Below are 15,954 nucleotides of genomic sequence, written 5' to 3' on the forward strand. Positions count from 1 at the left end.
TACCTATTTCCTCTTCATTTGTTAGGTCTGGTGTGTTTTGACCCTGCTCCTTCGTCTTCTGTGTGTTTTTCTGTCGTCTCATTTTGCTTATCTTACTGTGTTTGGGGTCTCCTTTTCACAGGCTGCAGGTTCATAGTTCCCGTTGTTTTTGTTATCTGTCCCCAGTGGCTAAAGTTGGTTCAGTGGGTTGTGTAGGCTTCCTGATGGAACTAGTGCCTGTGTTCTGGTGAATGAGGTTGGATCTTGCCTTTCTGGTGGGCACGTCCACATCTGGTGGTGTATTTTGGGGTGTCTGTGGCCTTATTATGATTTTAGGCAGCCTCTCTGCTAATGGATGGGGCTGTGTTCCTGTCTTGCTAGTTGTTTGGCATAGGGTGTCCAGCACTGTACCTTGCTGGTCGTTGAGTGAAGCTGGGTCTAGATGTTGAGATGGAGATCTCTGAAAGATTTTCGCCGTTTGATATTACATGGAGCTGGGAGGTCTCTTGTGGACCAGTGTCCTGAAGTTGGCTCTCCCACCTCAGAGGCACAGCCCTGATGCCTGGCTGGAGCACCAAGAGCCTTTCATCCTCACGGCTCAGAGTAAAAGGGAGAAAAAATAGAAAGAAAGAAAGAGGATATAATATAGTGAAGTAAAATAAAGCTATTATAAAGCAATGCTATACAGACAAAATCTCACCCAGAAGCATATACATATACACTCACAAAAAAAGGAAAAGGGGAAAAATTAATATATCTGGCTCCCAAAGTCCACCTCCTGAATTTGGGATGATTCGTTGTCTATTCAGGTATTCCACAGATGCAGGCACATCAAGTTGTTTGTGGAGTTTTAATCCGCTGCTTCTGAGGCTGCTGGGAGAGATTTCCCTTTCTCTTCTTTGTTCGAACAGCTCCGGGCGTTCAGCTTTGGATTTGGACCCGCCTCTGTGTGTAGGTCGCCTGAGGGCGTCTGTTCCCCGCCCAGACAGAACGGGGTTAAAGGAGCAGCTGCTTCGAGGGCTCTGGCTCACTCAGGGCGGGGGGAGGGAGCGGTACGGAGGAGGCGGGGCGAGCCTGCTGCGTCAGAGGCGTCGTGACGTTGCAGCAGCCCGAGGCGCGTCGTGCGTTCTCCTGGGAAAGTTGTCCCCGGATCACGGGAGCCTGGCGGTGGTGGGCTGCACAGGCTCCCGGGAGGGGCGGTGTGGAGAGTGACCTGGGCTCGCACACAGGCTTTTTGGTGGCGGCAGCAGCAGCCTTAGCGTCTCACGCCCGTCTCTGGCGTCCGCGCTGATGGCCGCGGCTCAGGCCCATCTCTGGAGCTCGTTTAGGCGGCGCTCTGAATCCCCTCTCCTCGCGCACCAGGAAACAAAGAGGTAAGAAAAAGTCTCTTGCCTGTTCGGCAGCTCCAGACTTTTTCCCGGACTCCCTCCCGGCTAGCTGTGGCGCACTAGCCCCTTCAGGCTGTGTTCACGCCGCCAACCCTAGTCCTCTCCCTGCGATCTGACGGAAGCCCAAGCCTCAGCTCCCAGCCCCGCCCGCCCCGGCGGGTGAGCAGACAAGCCTCTCGGGCTGGTGAGTGCTGCTCGGCCCTGATCCTCTGTGCGGGAATCTCTCCGCTTTGCCCTCCACACCCCTGTGGCTGCGCTCTCCTCCGTGGCTCCGAAGCTCCCCCTCTCCGCCACCCGCAGTCTCTGCCCGCGAAGGGGCTTCCTAGTGCGTGGAAACCTTTCCTCCTTCACGGCTCCCTCCTACTGGTGCAGGTCCCGTCCCTATTCCTTTGTCTCTGTTATTTCTTTTTTCTTTTGCCCTACCCAAGTACGTGGGGAGTTTCTTGCCTTTTGGGAGGTCTGACATCTTCTGCCAGCGTTCAGTGGGTGTTCTGTAGGAGCAGTTCCACGTGTAGATGTATTTCTAATGTATCTGTGGGAAGGAAGGTGATGTCCGCGTCTTACTCTTCCGCCATCTTCTCTCAAGACCACCCCATTTTAATGTTTTTATGTTGTTGTCTTCTAATCCGATCGGGAATTCCAGACAATTTAGTAAACAGGTGAATGCAAAGCCAGGAGTGTATGAGTCAGCTTTTTCTTGGGATTTTTGTGTATTTTGGACAGTCACATTGATTCCATATTGAAGGAACAAGTTCTTGGTACCTGAGTCACAGAGACCATACAAGGTCTTGCTACGTAGAGTATGGTCCCTGGACCAGCAGTGCCGGCATGACCTGGGAGCTGGTTAGAAATGCAGAATCTCGGGCCACACCTCAGACCTCCTGAAGCAGAGCCTGCATTTTAAAAGGATAGTCAGGGGATTTTGGTGCACACTGAGGTCTGAGAAACACTGACATAAGGGACCCAACACAGGGAGTGGACTGAAGGAAGTTAAGTGACACGTGACCTGCAAAGAGCCGAAAGCTGGGTCATTTTCAGCCGAACCTCGGGATTTCTTTAAATCCGGGAGCTTTCAGCTGCCTTGCATCATTATTGCTTTGCTCTTTTTCCCCTGGAGTTTCATTGACAAAGTTGTTGCTGTTACTTTTCTCCTGGCATATTAGGAGGATGCAATTCTTTTCAGAAGGTTGACAATTTTTTTCCATGCAGACACATTTAGTCTTCTTAGTTCCTTATTCCCTTGGAGGGTCTTTGAAAGCAAGGATCATTTAGTCTTTCTAGACTCATCTTCTAGACTGGACGTTTCTGGTCTTCCATTAGAATCCTTCTATTTCAAAGTGATTGAAGATTGTCCAGCCACCTAGCACCTCTCAGCCTTTTGACACTCATGCCCCATTTTGAAAAATATAAAGATTCCATGTCGTACTATTCAGTGAAAAAAGCAAAGTCCAAAAGAGTGTTTATAGTATGCTACCCTTTGTGTAAGAAGGGGATATAAGAAAATAGGTGTCTGATCACTTGTGCAAAAGAAATACAGAGAGGATAAATCAGAAACCAAGGATGTTGGCTACCTATGGGAGGCAGGTGGGAAGGGTGGAGAGAAGAGGAAAATGGGAGAGGGTGGGAGGGAGGAGGAGGGAGCCATCCTTCTCTGAGAACATCTTATGTAACCAACTCTTCCTCTTAGACCATAGTAATGCTTCACATATCCCCCCAGTGAATAAATAAATAAATAAATAAATCAAAGCAACCTGGATGTGGATGGGGAGACCCAAAATGGGATACAAAGACTAACAAATGAATTAACTCTATTGCATCCAGACTGGATACTGTGAGGCTAAGGACAAAAAGAACTGTGTATAAACACTGCTTCTTATAGGAGTATGGGTTAGCAGGTCTGGAACTACTTTATGTATATAGTGGAATTGAACAAATAAGTAAATATATCATATATAAATGAGAGCTGGGTTCTCACTGTTGGAGAAGGATGTTACAAATAAGAGGAACCAGTATAAAATGACCCCTGGGGTATTAGTTTGGAATCATAGGTATCAGTATGAATCCATGGTTTTTAATATATATACAGAGAGAGAGAAAGAAAAAGATATGAGGGCCTAAAAGCAATACCACCTCAGTAATGATGAGCGCACCTACAACCCAGTATCAGGGTCTCTACACACCATTCTCCAATAAAAGGTTTCAGGGCTTTTGAAGAAGTGTTGAGGAGGGGATGCATCTCCCAAACCCACAATGATGGGGGATGCTCCACGATTCCAAGTCAGTCCCCCTAGATGTCCTCCTTCCGTAGAGATCGGGGAATCTGATGCCCACAGGACCCTGGCTGGATGGGGGGTAGTAAAAGGAAGACCTGGGTTGGGGGGTGCAGTGGAGACAGCACTGGTTTCTGGGGTACCTGGTACCAGAGCCACCCGCTGTGTCTGGCCCACAGGAAAAGCTGTCTCCAGCCCTGCTGAAAGGCACCAAGACATTAACTGCCTGTAATTTTGACATGTCAGATACTTAATAAGGAACAAATTAACACTTGGGTCTTTTTTTTTTTCCTGAGACAATCCAATTTCTACGCCAGGCACCAACTTCTATATTTCAAAATGCATTTTTGAAGGTTAATTAGAGAAGCAGCAGAGATAGTGTTTTCCAAGAGGGCTTTTTCTGCTTCCTTCCAGGTCTGTGGATGGCAGAAAAAATAACTTTCAGACACTGTAAATTGAGTATGTGAAGCTGTGAGAATAAACCCATCTCATTAGTCATCGTGTCAATTACAGTATCTAAGGAACAATTTTGTAGCAATAGCATATTTATTTGATGTTTCGAAAGATACCTGGACCCACTGTTAGGATGGTATTTGCTCTTAATGCTCCAAGTACCTCTTTAACAAAATGGCACTCCATAAAAATTTAGTGTGTTCCTACTGTAATTACATGGCCCTCGTCATTTTTGCATTTATGATATAAACTATAATGGCTGTAAAATCCCACAATTAACTTTCCTTGCGCCAACATTTCATACTTGAGAAATTCTCATTACAAATTTCATTACTGATTCACTTATCTGTAATTTGTCCTATGTAACCTAAAGAATATTAACAAATTTAGAGTCACTTTTGCTCTATTTAAAACTAAATATAAAAGTCTCTCACCTAGCAAGTCAATCTTGATATCACAAAGGGCCCCGAAATGGCTGAAGTGCAGTAGTGAGGATGGGAATGGGAAGAGACCATGTGATTGGGAAGAGTGGGGTGAATGTGGAGGGACATAAGCGGGGTGCCATTAAGCTCACCCACCTTCTCAGCGAGAGGCAAAACGCCCTTGACCAAGTCCCAGGGGAACAGAGCACAGCACACAGGGGGAAATGGTGGGGAAGGGACATGAAGGACTGGAGTTTCATATCCAGGGCCTGGGAATCCTCTCCACTTCTGGCTCAGTCTCTGTCTCTGGTGCTCCTTTCTCTCTTGGGGGCCAGGTTGGCTGGAGCAACTCCTGCAGGGTTGTAACCAGCTCTTTGGCTGAGTTGCTTTGGTAGAAAGTCTATCGAAGAAACTTTGTTGTTAGGAAATGGAAAAAGGGTTCAACAGGGGAGGAAAAGATGACTGGGAAGGTCCCCTTGAAATGCTACCTGCATTTCAATTTTCCGTCTCCCAGGGCACAGATTGGCTTGTGGTGAGATTTGGAGAAACTTACCACCTCCTCTATCCCCTACACACCCCGCTGTCCACCTTTTAAGGCAGAAACAAATCTACACCCACCTTAGAGTGAAGTGAAAGTTGACTGACCTGGTGTCAGGAGACCGGAATTCTAATCTTCATTGTGTCACCTCCTTGCTGGGCGACAGGGACAAGCTTTGTGACCTGTCTGGGGAAGGAAGTGGTTTCACTAGAATGAGCACTGAGATGCCCTAAGTTCCCCCAAGGACAGTTCATTTCCTAGTAGATCAACCCCAGAGCTTCTCTTCCTCCAGCAAACGGGTGACATGGAGGCCAGAAGTCCTGGGTTTCCATAACACTGATCTCCACCAGGAGCAACCTGAGTAAATATTTTCCCCCAATAACATTCTGTCTCAGCATTTTGCTGCCTTCCATAACTGCATTCATTTTATTCTAATTTGTAATTAACTTTTACAAAATTAAATTGGAGATAGAAAATTACTGTCCTGACCTAAATAATCCTGCTGCTGGATGTGGCAGTGTTAACACAATCAACAGTACGATTCATAAATGAAAGAAATGTTGTCATACTTATTACTTCTGTGTGCTCCATCTTTTATAGAATATTACTGTGTAAATTGAAATTTTACATGATTTAATAAACCTCAAAAAGGTATTATGGCCAAGTAACCGCATCACTGTAACAAATCGTCCTCCTACCTCATTACAGAGCTTTCTCCTCATGCAGGGCTCACAGCCTCATTATAAGAGCGGAGCCTTTGACAACCCAGAGCCCATTAAAAACACCTTGAAGAAAGGGTACCCCGCACTGTAGAGCTTCAAAATCTATACCAGACTGGCATCCTTGAGGACAGGTTTATAAAATGAGGAAACGGTTCCTTTCATTTTTCATCCTAGGAGTCAAGCAACAACTGTGTGATCTGGCCCCATCAGCCGGCCCCCCACGCCCCTAGGTGACCCAGGCCAAGTTCCGCACGGACACAGACACTGCTGTCAAACAGTCCAACGGCAGCAGAGGAGGGGTTTATTACTCTCCAAAGCCTTAGCTGGTTTTATAGGGTTACTACTTTAGATTTAAAGTTTCTTTGTTTTCGGAGCACCAGAGCTCCCTTATGCTGCTGATTGCCATTTTTCACAGGTTTCTGCCTCACCCAGGAATTCATTAGGGCGGTAGCAGAAGGCACCGTGGGCAGAATGGACCGGCAGTGCCATTCCAGCCCCAGTGCCCGGTCTCTCCCGTTGATGCCCATGCCTCCGCCACACGCCCCTGTTTTCCAATTTGGCATGAGGGCATGCAAGCGCTCTGATCATATGCAGTGGCATGCAAGCACTCTGATCATATGCAGTGGTTTTCTCGGAGCCTGGTGTGATTTCTGTAGCTTCCAGCCATGTGTGGGACACACTTGCACTGGAGAATTTAATGACTTGTTTTACTGCTCCCTGCCGCCATCGATATTTATCTACATTAACTGAAGAAAGGCATTTCTGAAGAAAGGCGTTTCACACCTCTGAGCATTATACAGTAATTCTAAAGTCGTAAGTTGTACCAAATTCTATGGGCAAACACAGAGATACAGTGTGAATGGAAATAACCCAACTCTAGGTTTTTAAACTTGAATTGTTGGCAGCAATCTGGGAAACCAAAGGCAAAATTATTTGAGTTGCTAGAGGTGAGAATGACTGAGTAAAAAGCAATGGAAGCGATATTTTCTCTGCTTGGTTTTTCTTGAATTAACGAGAACACCTTGCAAGTGTATGTAATAGAGAAGAAAATTGCAGACAAGGCAATGAGACGATGCAGAAGAGAACCATGCTTCTTTCTGCCTTTCATCTTTCAGGCAAGCAAGCCTGGAATTCTCCCTTCCCTATTTCCCCTTATCCGCCTCTGCCTGGGTCAGTTTCTCACTCTCCGTTTCCCCCTGCCAGAGAGTCTTCTCTGACCCCATCTGATGCAGACATTTCCTGGTTTGCGTCTCTTCAATGCACTTGTCCAAAGAATATCTCACTTACGCGATGGTTTGTTCCCTTGCTTCCTGCTTGCCTCCCCACTAGCTTCTTGAAGGCACAGATGAGCCAGGCTCACTCACCATTCTGCCCCCAGGAAGGAGCACAGGTACATGGTGGGTGAGGAGGTCACCTTCCATTTACAGAGTGTTATCCACCGTAGGAGATCACAGGATTGAAGCACAGTGGGTATTTCTACTATCTGACCACAGCATTTTGAGCCAAAGGCTTGAAAAGGATCATTTAAACATCTCATGCTTGAGCTTTCCTCAAAGACCAGCATTTTCAAGGGTCAAAGAATGTGGGAGACCAGTTGGGCCAAGCTTTCACCTTCCAGAGGAGAGAACGTAGTCTGAGAATGATTAAGAGGCTCATCTAAGGGCGTCTGGCACTTTGCAGTGGCAGAAGCAGCTCCAGAACCTGGGCTTCTGGTGACTTCTGGTTCTGGCTCTTTCTAGACACCGTACTCTGTCTCCAAAGTTAAGCTTTCCAGCCAACAGCTTCTAGAATGGCTTGACTTTCACATTCTGGTCTGAAATATACTTCCTATAATTCTCCCATCTTCAGAAATTATGTTTATGGGACATCTGGACAAGAGAATTAGTCCTCAATTCATAATAGATAAGGTTTACATTTTTAATAACGGAATTCGAACTTCACAGAAACTTTATAACTGTACTATTAAGCCCGACACACTTAGGTTTTGTATTAATCCAAGACTACTCACCCAGCAACTTTACACACTTTGGAAGAAACACGAGACTTGGAAATAGAAATAGTGAACAGAAGGACACGTGTTCAGGGGGAGTCTGATTCCCAGTCTTCCTGAAGTTGTAACAACCTGCTGTTATTTGGTGGATTCCATAAAATAGGACTGACACGTTACATATTTTCTTTAAAACAAAAGTAAAGTGGAATTAATTTATTTTCATTTTAGAGCTTGGAAGCACGCCTTGAATTAACCAGAGATGCCCTGGAGGATGAACGGCAAGGCTGAGAATCACTGAATTGAGAAGCTGAAAAGCAGTAGGTAAGACCTTGTGTATATCCATCTACATTCAGACATGACTCTTAACATGACTTATAAAGTGATTCATGTTCCTTAAATAAATAGACAGGCATAGATTTAAAAGAGGTCAAGAAAAAAAAGCTGTTCAGAAAACACTGGTGCATCCTGCTGTTTTCAGAAGACAAGGGGAGATATAGGTCTAATTTCATGCCATCCTAGACCCCAGCACTCATGATAAATAAAATTGTCTACTAAAATAAAATATCCTTTCTCTCAGTTCCATCTGATTAACAACAGTTCTGAATAAAATTAATTGTCTATTTATTTGCTAAAATTATTATGTGCTATTTGCTTATCTATCTTTGCTAGGTAAAGAAAAGCATGGTTCATAATATGGGGCAGAATCTTGAAAAACAGGAAATATGTAAAGCTTTCTTTCAACATCAAATCAATGTCTCATTTTCTTAGTGATTAATTCAAAATGAGCATCCAGCTCTTAACGTTTTAACTGATATACATCTCAATCTTTTATTTACTCTCTATACCGCCTAAGCAGGATCATTTTAATGTCAGTTGATCATCTTATTGATATTCCCCATATGAGGTTGGTGGAACCTGCACAGACGATAAAACAGTTTTAGGTATCTCAAAGTCAAGGTACAGAAATATTTTCTTCATTCTTTCAAGCTAACAAGCACTGACAGGTATTCAAAGCATCAAACTGTCAACACCGGGACTTCTACTGTCGTCTGCATCATAATCTGTTTCTTAGTAACACTTGGTCTGAGCGGCAGTAATAGAATTAATTATACTTCATTTTGCTGCCTTTAACAGTATTGACCAAATTTAAGAACAAATGAGAAGTGCTTATCAAGCTTGAAGAAAATAATCCATCAGTGGCACAATTTAAATTCTCTGCAGTTCTCTTATTAATCAAAGTAACACTTACTATCCTATCTCCACTTCCCATTAACAGTCATTAAGCCCTGCTGCTGATTGAAGCAATTTCTTTAGGGATCTCAACCTCATTTTTAAGAGAACCTTCTTTAATGGAAAACAATATCATATAAACGCGGCGACTTAGTAGGAAGAAGGTTCTTCAATCGTGTTCTGACCTTGATATTTCTCAACGGTGTAAGTTCAAAAAGTACACAACTGCGAGCTTGGGAACTTCAAGAGTGGATGGGCTGCCCTTGCCTCAGCACCTGAAGGAGGCATGAAGCCAACAAGCAAAGCATAGACTTGGGTTAAACACCTTGCCAGCCCTTCCAAGCTACTGGGGTCCCCGGGTTATTCTTTCACTCACAGGGTCAGATGCATCTCAGAAACAGGGAACACGCTGAGAAGTGTTAACCAGGAATACCTTGGTCTTGACTTGTGGCTCTGAGCAGGCACATGGCAAGACGTCTGGAGTCGGAAGACATGGCCTGGAGGCAGTACTCAACCCTACTAACCCGCGGCATCTTTTTTTTTTTTAACATCTTTATTGAAGTATAATTGCTTTACAATGGTGTGTTAGTTTCTGCTTTAAAACAAAGTGAATCAGTTATACATATACATATGTTCCCATATCTCTTCCCTCTTGCATCTCCCTCCCTCCCACCCTCCCTATCCCACCCCTCTAGGTGGTCACAAAGCACCGAGCTGATCTCCCTGTGCTATGCGGCTGCTTCCCACTAGCTATCTATTTTATATTTGGTAGTGTATATATGTCCATGACACTCTCTCACCCTGTCACATCTCACCCCTCCCCCTCCCCATATCCTCAAGTCCATTCTTTAGTAGGTCTGTGTCTGTATTCCTATCTTGCCACTAGGTTCTTCATGTCCTTTTTTTTTTTTTCCTTAGATTCCATATATATGTGTTAGCATACTGTATTTGTTTTTCTCTTTCTGACTTACTTCACTCTGTATGACAGACTCTAACTCCATCCACCTCATTACAAATACCTCCATTTCATTTCTTTTTATGGCTGAGTAACATTCCATTGTATATATGTGCCACGTCTTCTTTATCCATTCTTCCGATGATGGACACTTTGGTTGCTTCCATGTCCTGGCTATTGTAAATAGAGCTGCAATGAACATTTTGGTACATGACTCTTTTTGAATTATGGTTTTCTCAGGGTATATGCCCAGTAGTGGGATTGCTGGGTCGTATGGTAGTTCTATTTTTAGTTTTTTAAGGAACCTCCATACTGTTCTCCATAGTGGCTGTATCAATTTACATTCCCACCAACAGTGCAAGAGTGTTCCCTTTTCTCCACACCCTCTCCAGCATTTATTGTTTGTAGATTTTTTGATGATGGCCATTCTGACCGGTGTGAGTTGATACCTCATTGTAGTTTTGATTTGCATTTCTCTAATGATTAAGGATGTTGAGCATTCTTTCATGTGTCTGTTGGCCATCTGTATATCTTCTTTGGAGAAATGTCTGTTTAGGTCTTCTGCACATTTTTGGATTGTAACCCGCGGCATCTTGAGCAAGTTGTCTATTCTTTCTGTTTCCATTTTTCCTTTGAAATAGAAATAATACTATCATCTGCTAGACTTACTTTTCCAAACTGTTGTAGAAAGCACATGAGAAAATGTATGTGAACGTCCTCTGCAATTGTTAAACCCTCTGCAAATGTGAACTATCCGAGTCATAGAAGTCACTGATGGTGTATCGTTCGACACTATCCCCAGGTCCTTGCCGGATGCTGATCCGTAGTAGGTGCCCAATTAAGCACTGAATTAATACTAAAGAAGCCTTATTTCTAAAAATGAGAATAAGGTAATCCATGTGATTAAAGTGAAACAATGGTCTTTTCAAAAACACCTGTAATACGTGTGGAGTGGAAGGGGCCATGGGTGCACAAAGCACAACTCTAGGGCACTGGGTGAAAACAGTGCATTCCTAGAATCAGGGGAATATGGAGGGCAATGTCTTTGGGGCTAACAAGAGTTCTGTGATCAGTATGATTGAGGAAATAGTGATCTTAAGAGGAAAAAACCCAGAGAATGTTGGTGATTGGTGAGGTAAAGCAACACCCACATGCCAGTTTGGTGGTGCCAGGAAAGATGTTACTGCTGGGACAACTTCCTCACCAAGTACCCCCTGCCTTCTGCCCCTTGGGATTCAATTTCAGTGCCACTGACAGCAGCTTCAGTAGCTGGGCTGTTAAATAGTCGTCACCAAGTTGAATGCAAAGGAATCACATATCAAAGTAGGGGATGGACTTGGGCATTAAGCTCTAGGACAGCACGTTATCCACCAGTTTACAGTGTCAGGGCATCTAGTGTTCTAGACTCTCATCTCCTCCTCTGCATAAACCCTTGGAAACCAGTATTTCCTTCTGGTTATTCATTGTAATTCACCATAATCCCAATATTTATAAAAGCCAAATACAACATGGCACTGGTTATAAAAAATTTCAAGGTGGTAAAACACTCAGTATTCATCCTGTTCCATCTTATGGATGAGGAAACTGGCTCAGAGAGGTCCAGTGGCTTGCCTGAGGTCACCCAGCTGGGCATGGTTGGCCAACTGAACTCATTCAGAAGTGACCTCACTCTTTTGAGCAGCCTTCTGAGATCTGTTGTGAAGCCCTTCACTTTCTCCCAGAGAAGGCTGTGTACCTATGAAGGAGGCCCAAAGAGGCCTCTCAGGAAGGACTTCTGCACAGGCCTGTCCCCTTCTTATTTTTATGCTTTAAGCATGGAACCCTTTTGCTCTGGGTTGGCTCAAAGATAAAGGTTTCAGAGATCGGACAGGTGAGACAGATCCATTATTTTCCTTTAATGGTCAAAGTCCTAGGAGAGATCAATCAAGACCTGGACCTGAATTTGCTTGGCCAGCATAGACGTGAAGACGCTTTTCAATAGGCTGTTGGGCCTGATGAATAAAGACAATCAAATAAACAAGGAAGAGATGGAACCACCGCAGATTCCGATGACCACTGATGTTTCCAACTGCAAACCATGCCCTGCTCTTGAGATGTTCCCAGAGGCCAAAAGAGAGCAGAGTTCAGCAGGGAGTGAATTTTCTTGCCTTGAAGAGATGAAGGGCACCATCCACCACTTAATTTCTGATAAGACATTAAATGCATGATTCTCATCTTTAAGAAATGAAACACTGAGCTGAATTTTGCATCAATGGAATACCTACTCCTGTTAAAGCACTTATAAAGGAAAACATCTACAAAATGTCCCATTAGGCTGATACATTTATAACACTATGAAAAGTATGCCAGCAGTTTCAAAGCCGACTAGAGCATTGTGTTTAAAAAGTATGAATGGATTTGAGTTTAGCAATATTTCATTAACGAGAACAAGTTTAGCCATCACATCCCTTCCCAATATTTCCCACATTTACTTTCAACTAGGCATCTGTATGCCATGACAGAATGTGGACATCATCTTAAAAAATCAGTTGTAAAATGAATGATATTAAATGGACTTTCACAGCGTGAAGACATGGAAATATAGTCTCATCTTGATGTGTGGGGCTGTACAGACATAAATGCCATTAGCATTAATGGTAATTATGTGCGTAAATCCCCATGCTCCGGATGAGACTATGCCCCTTGGTTTGCAAATACAATAACGGGCTCATTTTTGAGACTAGAAAACAGCTGAGACTTTCTTCCCCCCTCGCACTGGAAGAGAGATCCAGAGTGGCTTAGAGCGTAAAATCTGATCACCCGCTTTCCCAAAACGTGCAGTTCAAGCACTTTAAAACCCTTTTGCCTCGGAAAAGCTGAAGATGTAGAAAAAAGTCTCAAACTGCAGTCTGAGTACTCCAGTAATTTATGCCAGATCATTCATAGTTCCCTGTCACCTGCTAGGGTGGGTACACTGCAGGAGCTATACACTCTCATAGCCAACTTGTTTTATTATGGTCTGATAAGTAGCAAGAATAATATTTTTCAGTCAACCCAGAAAAGGCTGTTTAGCTACAATGAAAATTTGCAGAAAGTAAGCAAATTTAGCATCCTGCTCACCAAAGCCAATATATTCTAATCTTATTAAAACATGCAGGTAGATGACAGTGCCAGGGAAAATGTTCAAGTCTTCTGTTTTTAATTCTTAAATTAATAAGGCGGTGTGACCCAGTGCTTGGTTAGGCCTCACCTTATACAGTAGGAAAACAAGAAGTCCTCTTTGCCAAAAAGTCAGAAGACATTACCACAGAGGGCCGCCTGCTTTATAACTTTACAAACACTTCATCAGGAGAAGACGGGGCAAGGAGACATGTGTAATTAAAATATACTAAAAAAACAAGCCACTGTGGCTTTCAATTACAATGGAACTAAGAAGCAACCATATTATTTCTACAAACTATTTTCACTTAGCACAGTTCAGATGGAATTATTGCCATGACCTTTTAAAAATGTGAAAGAGTGAATCAATACCCTTTCAGAGGCAAGATTGCAGGAGCAGAATTGGCCGTGCTGTAATAGTGTGTATTTCTGCATCAGAAGGCAGTTGAAACCTAATTATCGTCAATCACATACAAGGTAGCTCCCCGTCCTGATGAGCCCAGGCGGGCAGCAGCATGCCCGGGAGGGTCTGTGCATGTGAGTCTTCGTGGAGGAGGAGCACGTGTGGTGAAGGGGCCGGGGGATCTCGGAAGCCCTGGGCCGGCAGAGTAAGGCTTACAGGTGAGTTATAGGGACTGTCACTCATTTACAATAACTAACACTGGCCTGTCAGAAACAGCCACCTGTAAATGATGTATGAATGGCTGGCAGCCTGCCATCCCCCAATAGACCTTGCAGCCAAGAACCACGTTTTATTGTCGAGGTCATCGGAATGCTTACTTGGATACATGCCATATACTATTAAAAAATAACAAACAGCCAATCAGCAACATTTCTTAAGGCTCAAGGGCAAAATAGCCAACCTTCTTTTAGAAAATAGAAAACGAACATCCAAGATCCATTTTAGCAGGTAATTTTTTAAATTACTTTTCGCTAGATATAAAGAAGCAACGCTCTGGAGAAGCCTGAGGCTGGCGATACAATGTCAGATGGAGAGAATACATATGGATATTCACTTTTCCTAAGCTCTTTTATCCATGATACCAGCAAAACAAAAACGAACTCCTCTTCATCAACAAGAGTGACAGCCCCAATTGCTAGACTACGTGCTGATAAGATCCCAGGCTATGAAAGCCACAGAAACCAGTTAGCGAGGCAAGGAAATAAGGACCGCAGGTTTGATTTTTCTATTCAATTCCATCTTTTTGGAATCTGCCTGAGACACTAAGATAATCTTATATACTATGACACTTTTTGGGGGGTTTGATCAATCTTTTTTATATACCATCAGAAGGCTATATCATGTTTTAAATTTTATTCAATAGCCTAAATGTGAGCAGAAGTTGCAACATTATTTCAACACAAGAAACACAACATTATTAAATGTTACGGATATTAAACCATGAAGAAGTGTTTGACAACCCCTTGTAACTTTTCTTTAAAGCCAAAAATGTCTATTCTGTAGCCATACACTTTCAAATATCATCCCGTCTAGCTTGGGGTTGAAAAATCTCTGTGATAATCAGCCCGCACAGTCCTGCTTCACCAGCTTCGCTTGCTGCCACGGAAGTGAAGGATTCGACATATTTGTTAACATTATATAGTAACTGGACAGTCTTTTGTTCAATGCTCTTAATGTTCCTAGAATAAAAGCATTAAAAATGCACTTTAAAAAACCGGGAATACTCATTTCACACAAGCAATAGTTTTTAATTTTGAAAAAGAGTCTAATTGAAATTACATTTGTTATGCAGAGACTACCAGTAATTATCTTGGCTTCAAATATGCAAACGCAAAGATTCCTTTGGAACTGATGACTCTTTTCAGAAGTGGCTACTGGTTGAGTTCGGTGATCTGGGGACTGGCCTGTGAAGCAGCTGGTCCCAGGGGTACTGGACGGCCTTCCAGAGCAGCTGTGGTAGCACACGTGCCAATTTAGCCAAGAGATTCCTGACCCAGCAGTAAGTCACAGTGCTGGTCCCAATCATATGACTTCAACCACAGAGTTCTTGAACTGGGCAAACCCTCTTCCCACAAAGCAGTGACACACCATCGTTTTAGCCTCTGGTCTCCTAATATGATCATCAAAAATGAGAGAACCCAGACACACATGATGAAACTAAAAAGGGAAGTTGGAATCCTGCCCCAGCTATGACTTCAGGGGTTTGGTAAAGGAGACCACCATTGCCAAAAGCAGTGACTTACAGGAAAGGAGGGACTCTCACAGGATGCCATAACTCACTTTTTGGGACTCAAAACAGCATGCAAGAACCTCTCTCTTAAATAGCTCATGGCCAGAGACAACTTTACCACCTCCTCTGGATGATATATCATGTTATTGCAATTTATGTGACTTCGGTAACTACTATACAGTAACCACTCCAAGTCCTCTGAACAGGAAGCTTCTCAACATACTGATTTCGAATGTCCCACAAGTGCTATAAAGTGATTGTTGTTGACCATTGTCTTGTTTTAATGTCCCCTAAATAATAATAAATTTAATGCTAAAAAAAATTCTCATTCAGGAACGTATTTCCTGTAAACTACCAAATGATGTAAAAAAATAATAAATTTCCCCCTTGGCAACTTAATTTGTAGATAACTGAGGTTATGTTTAGATAGGAGTCTTACATTGAATTTGGACTCTATGTGACTTTAATATCATTAAGGGAATATTGTATTGGTTACAATGGCTCAGTAAGGTAACTGGTTTCCATGCGGTTCTATCAATCTATTTCTGTAACACTGTACACTAGTTTTCCCCCTAGAGTACTCCTTGTAATGCTGAGAAAGTGTCAGAAATAATGACTGTCTACCTATATCTGCAATAAAACGTAGAGCATGGATATTATAGTTGTAAGTATCAAAG

General features: G+C 43.3%; 1 long non-coding RNA gene across 9 annotated transcripts in view; it reads left to right on the forward strand.

Moving 5' to 3' along the window:
• The first annotated feature begins 962 nt into the window (after positions 1–962).
• The window catches only part of LOC309665572, a 121,871-nt gene continuing 106,879 nt past the window's right edge, over positions 963–15,954 (forward strand). For 2 of the 9 annotated variants that reach the window (XR_014266505.1, XR_014266506.1), the window contains exons 1-2: positions 977–1,352; positions 7,991–8,083. This is a non-coding gene — a long non-coding RNA (uncharacterized lncRNA). Of the gene's footprint in view, positions 1,353–7,990; positions 8,084–15,954 lie in introns of all 9 variants that reach the window. The other 7 variants (XR_014266507.1, XR_014266508.1, XR_014266501.1 and 4 more) reach the window with 6 other exon arrangements.

This window comes from Balaenoptera physalus (assembly GCF_965194825.1).
Source record: "Balaenoptera physalus genome assembly, chromosome: 8".
NCBI classification, from domain to species: Eukaryota; Metazoa; Chordata; class Mammalia; order Artiodactyla; family Balaenopteridae; genus Balaenoptera; species Balaenoptera physalus.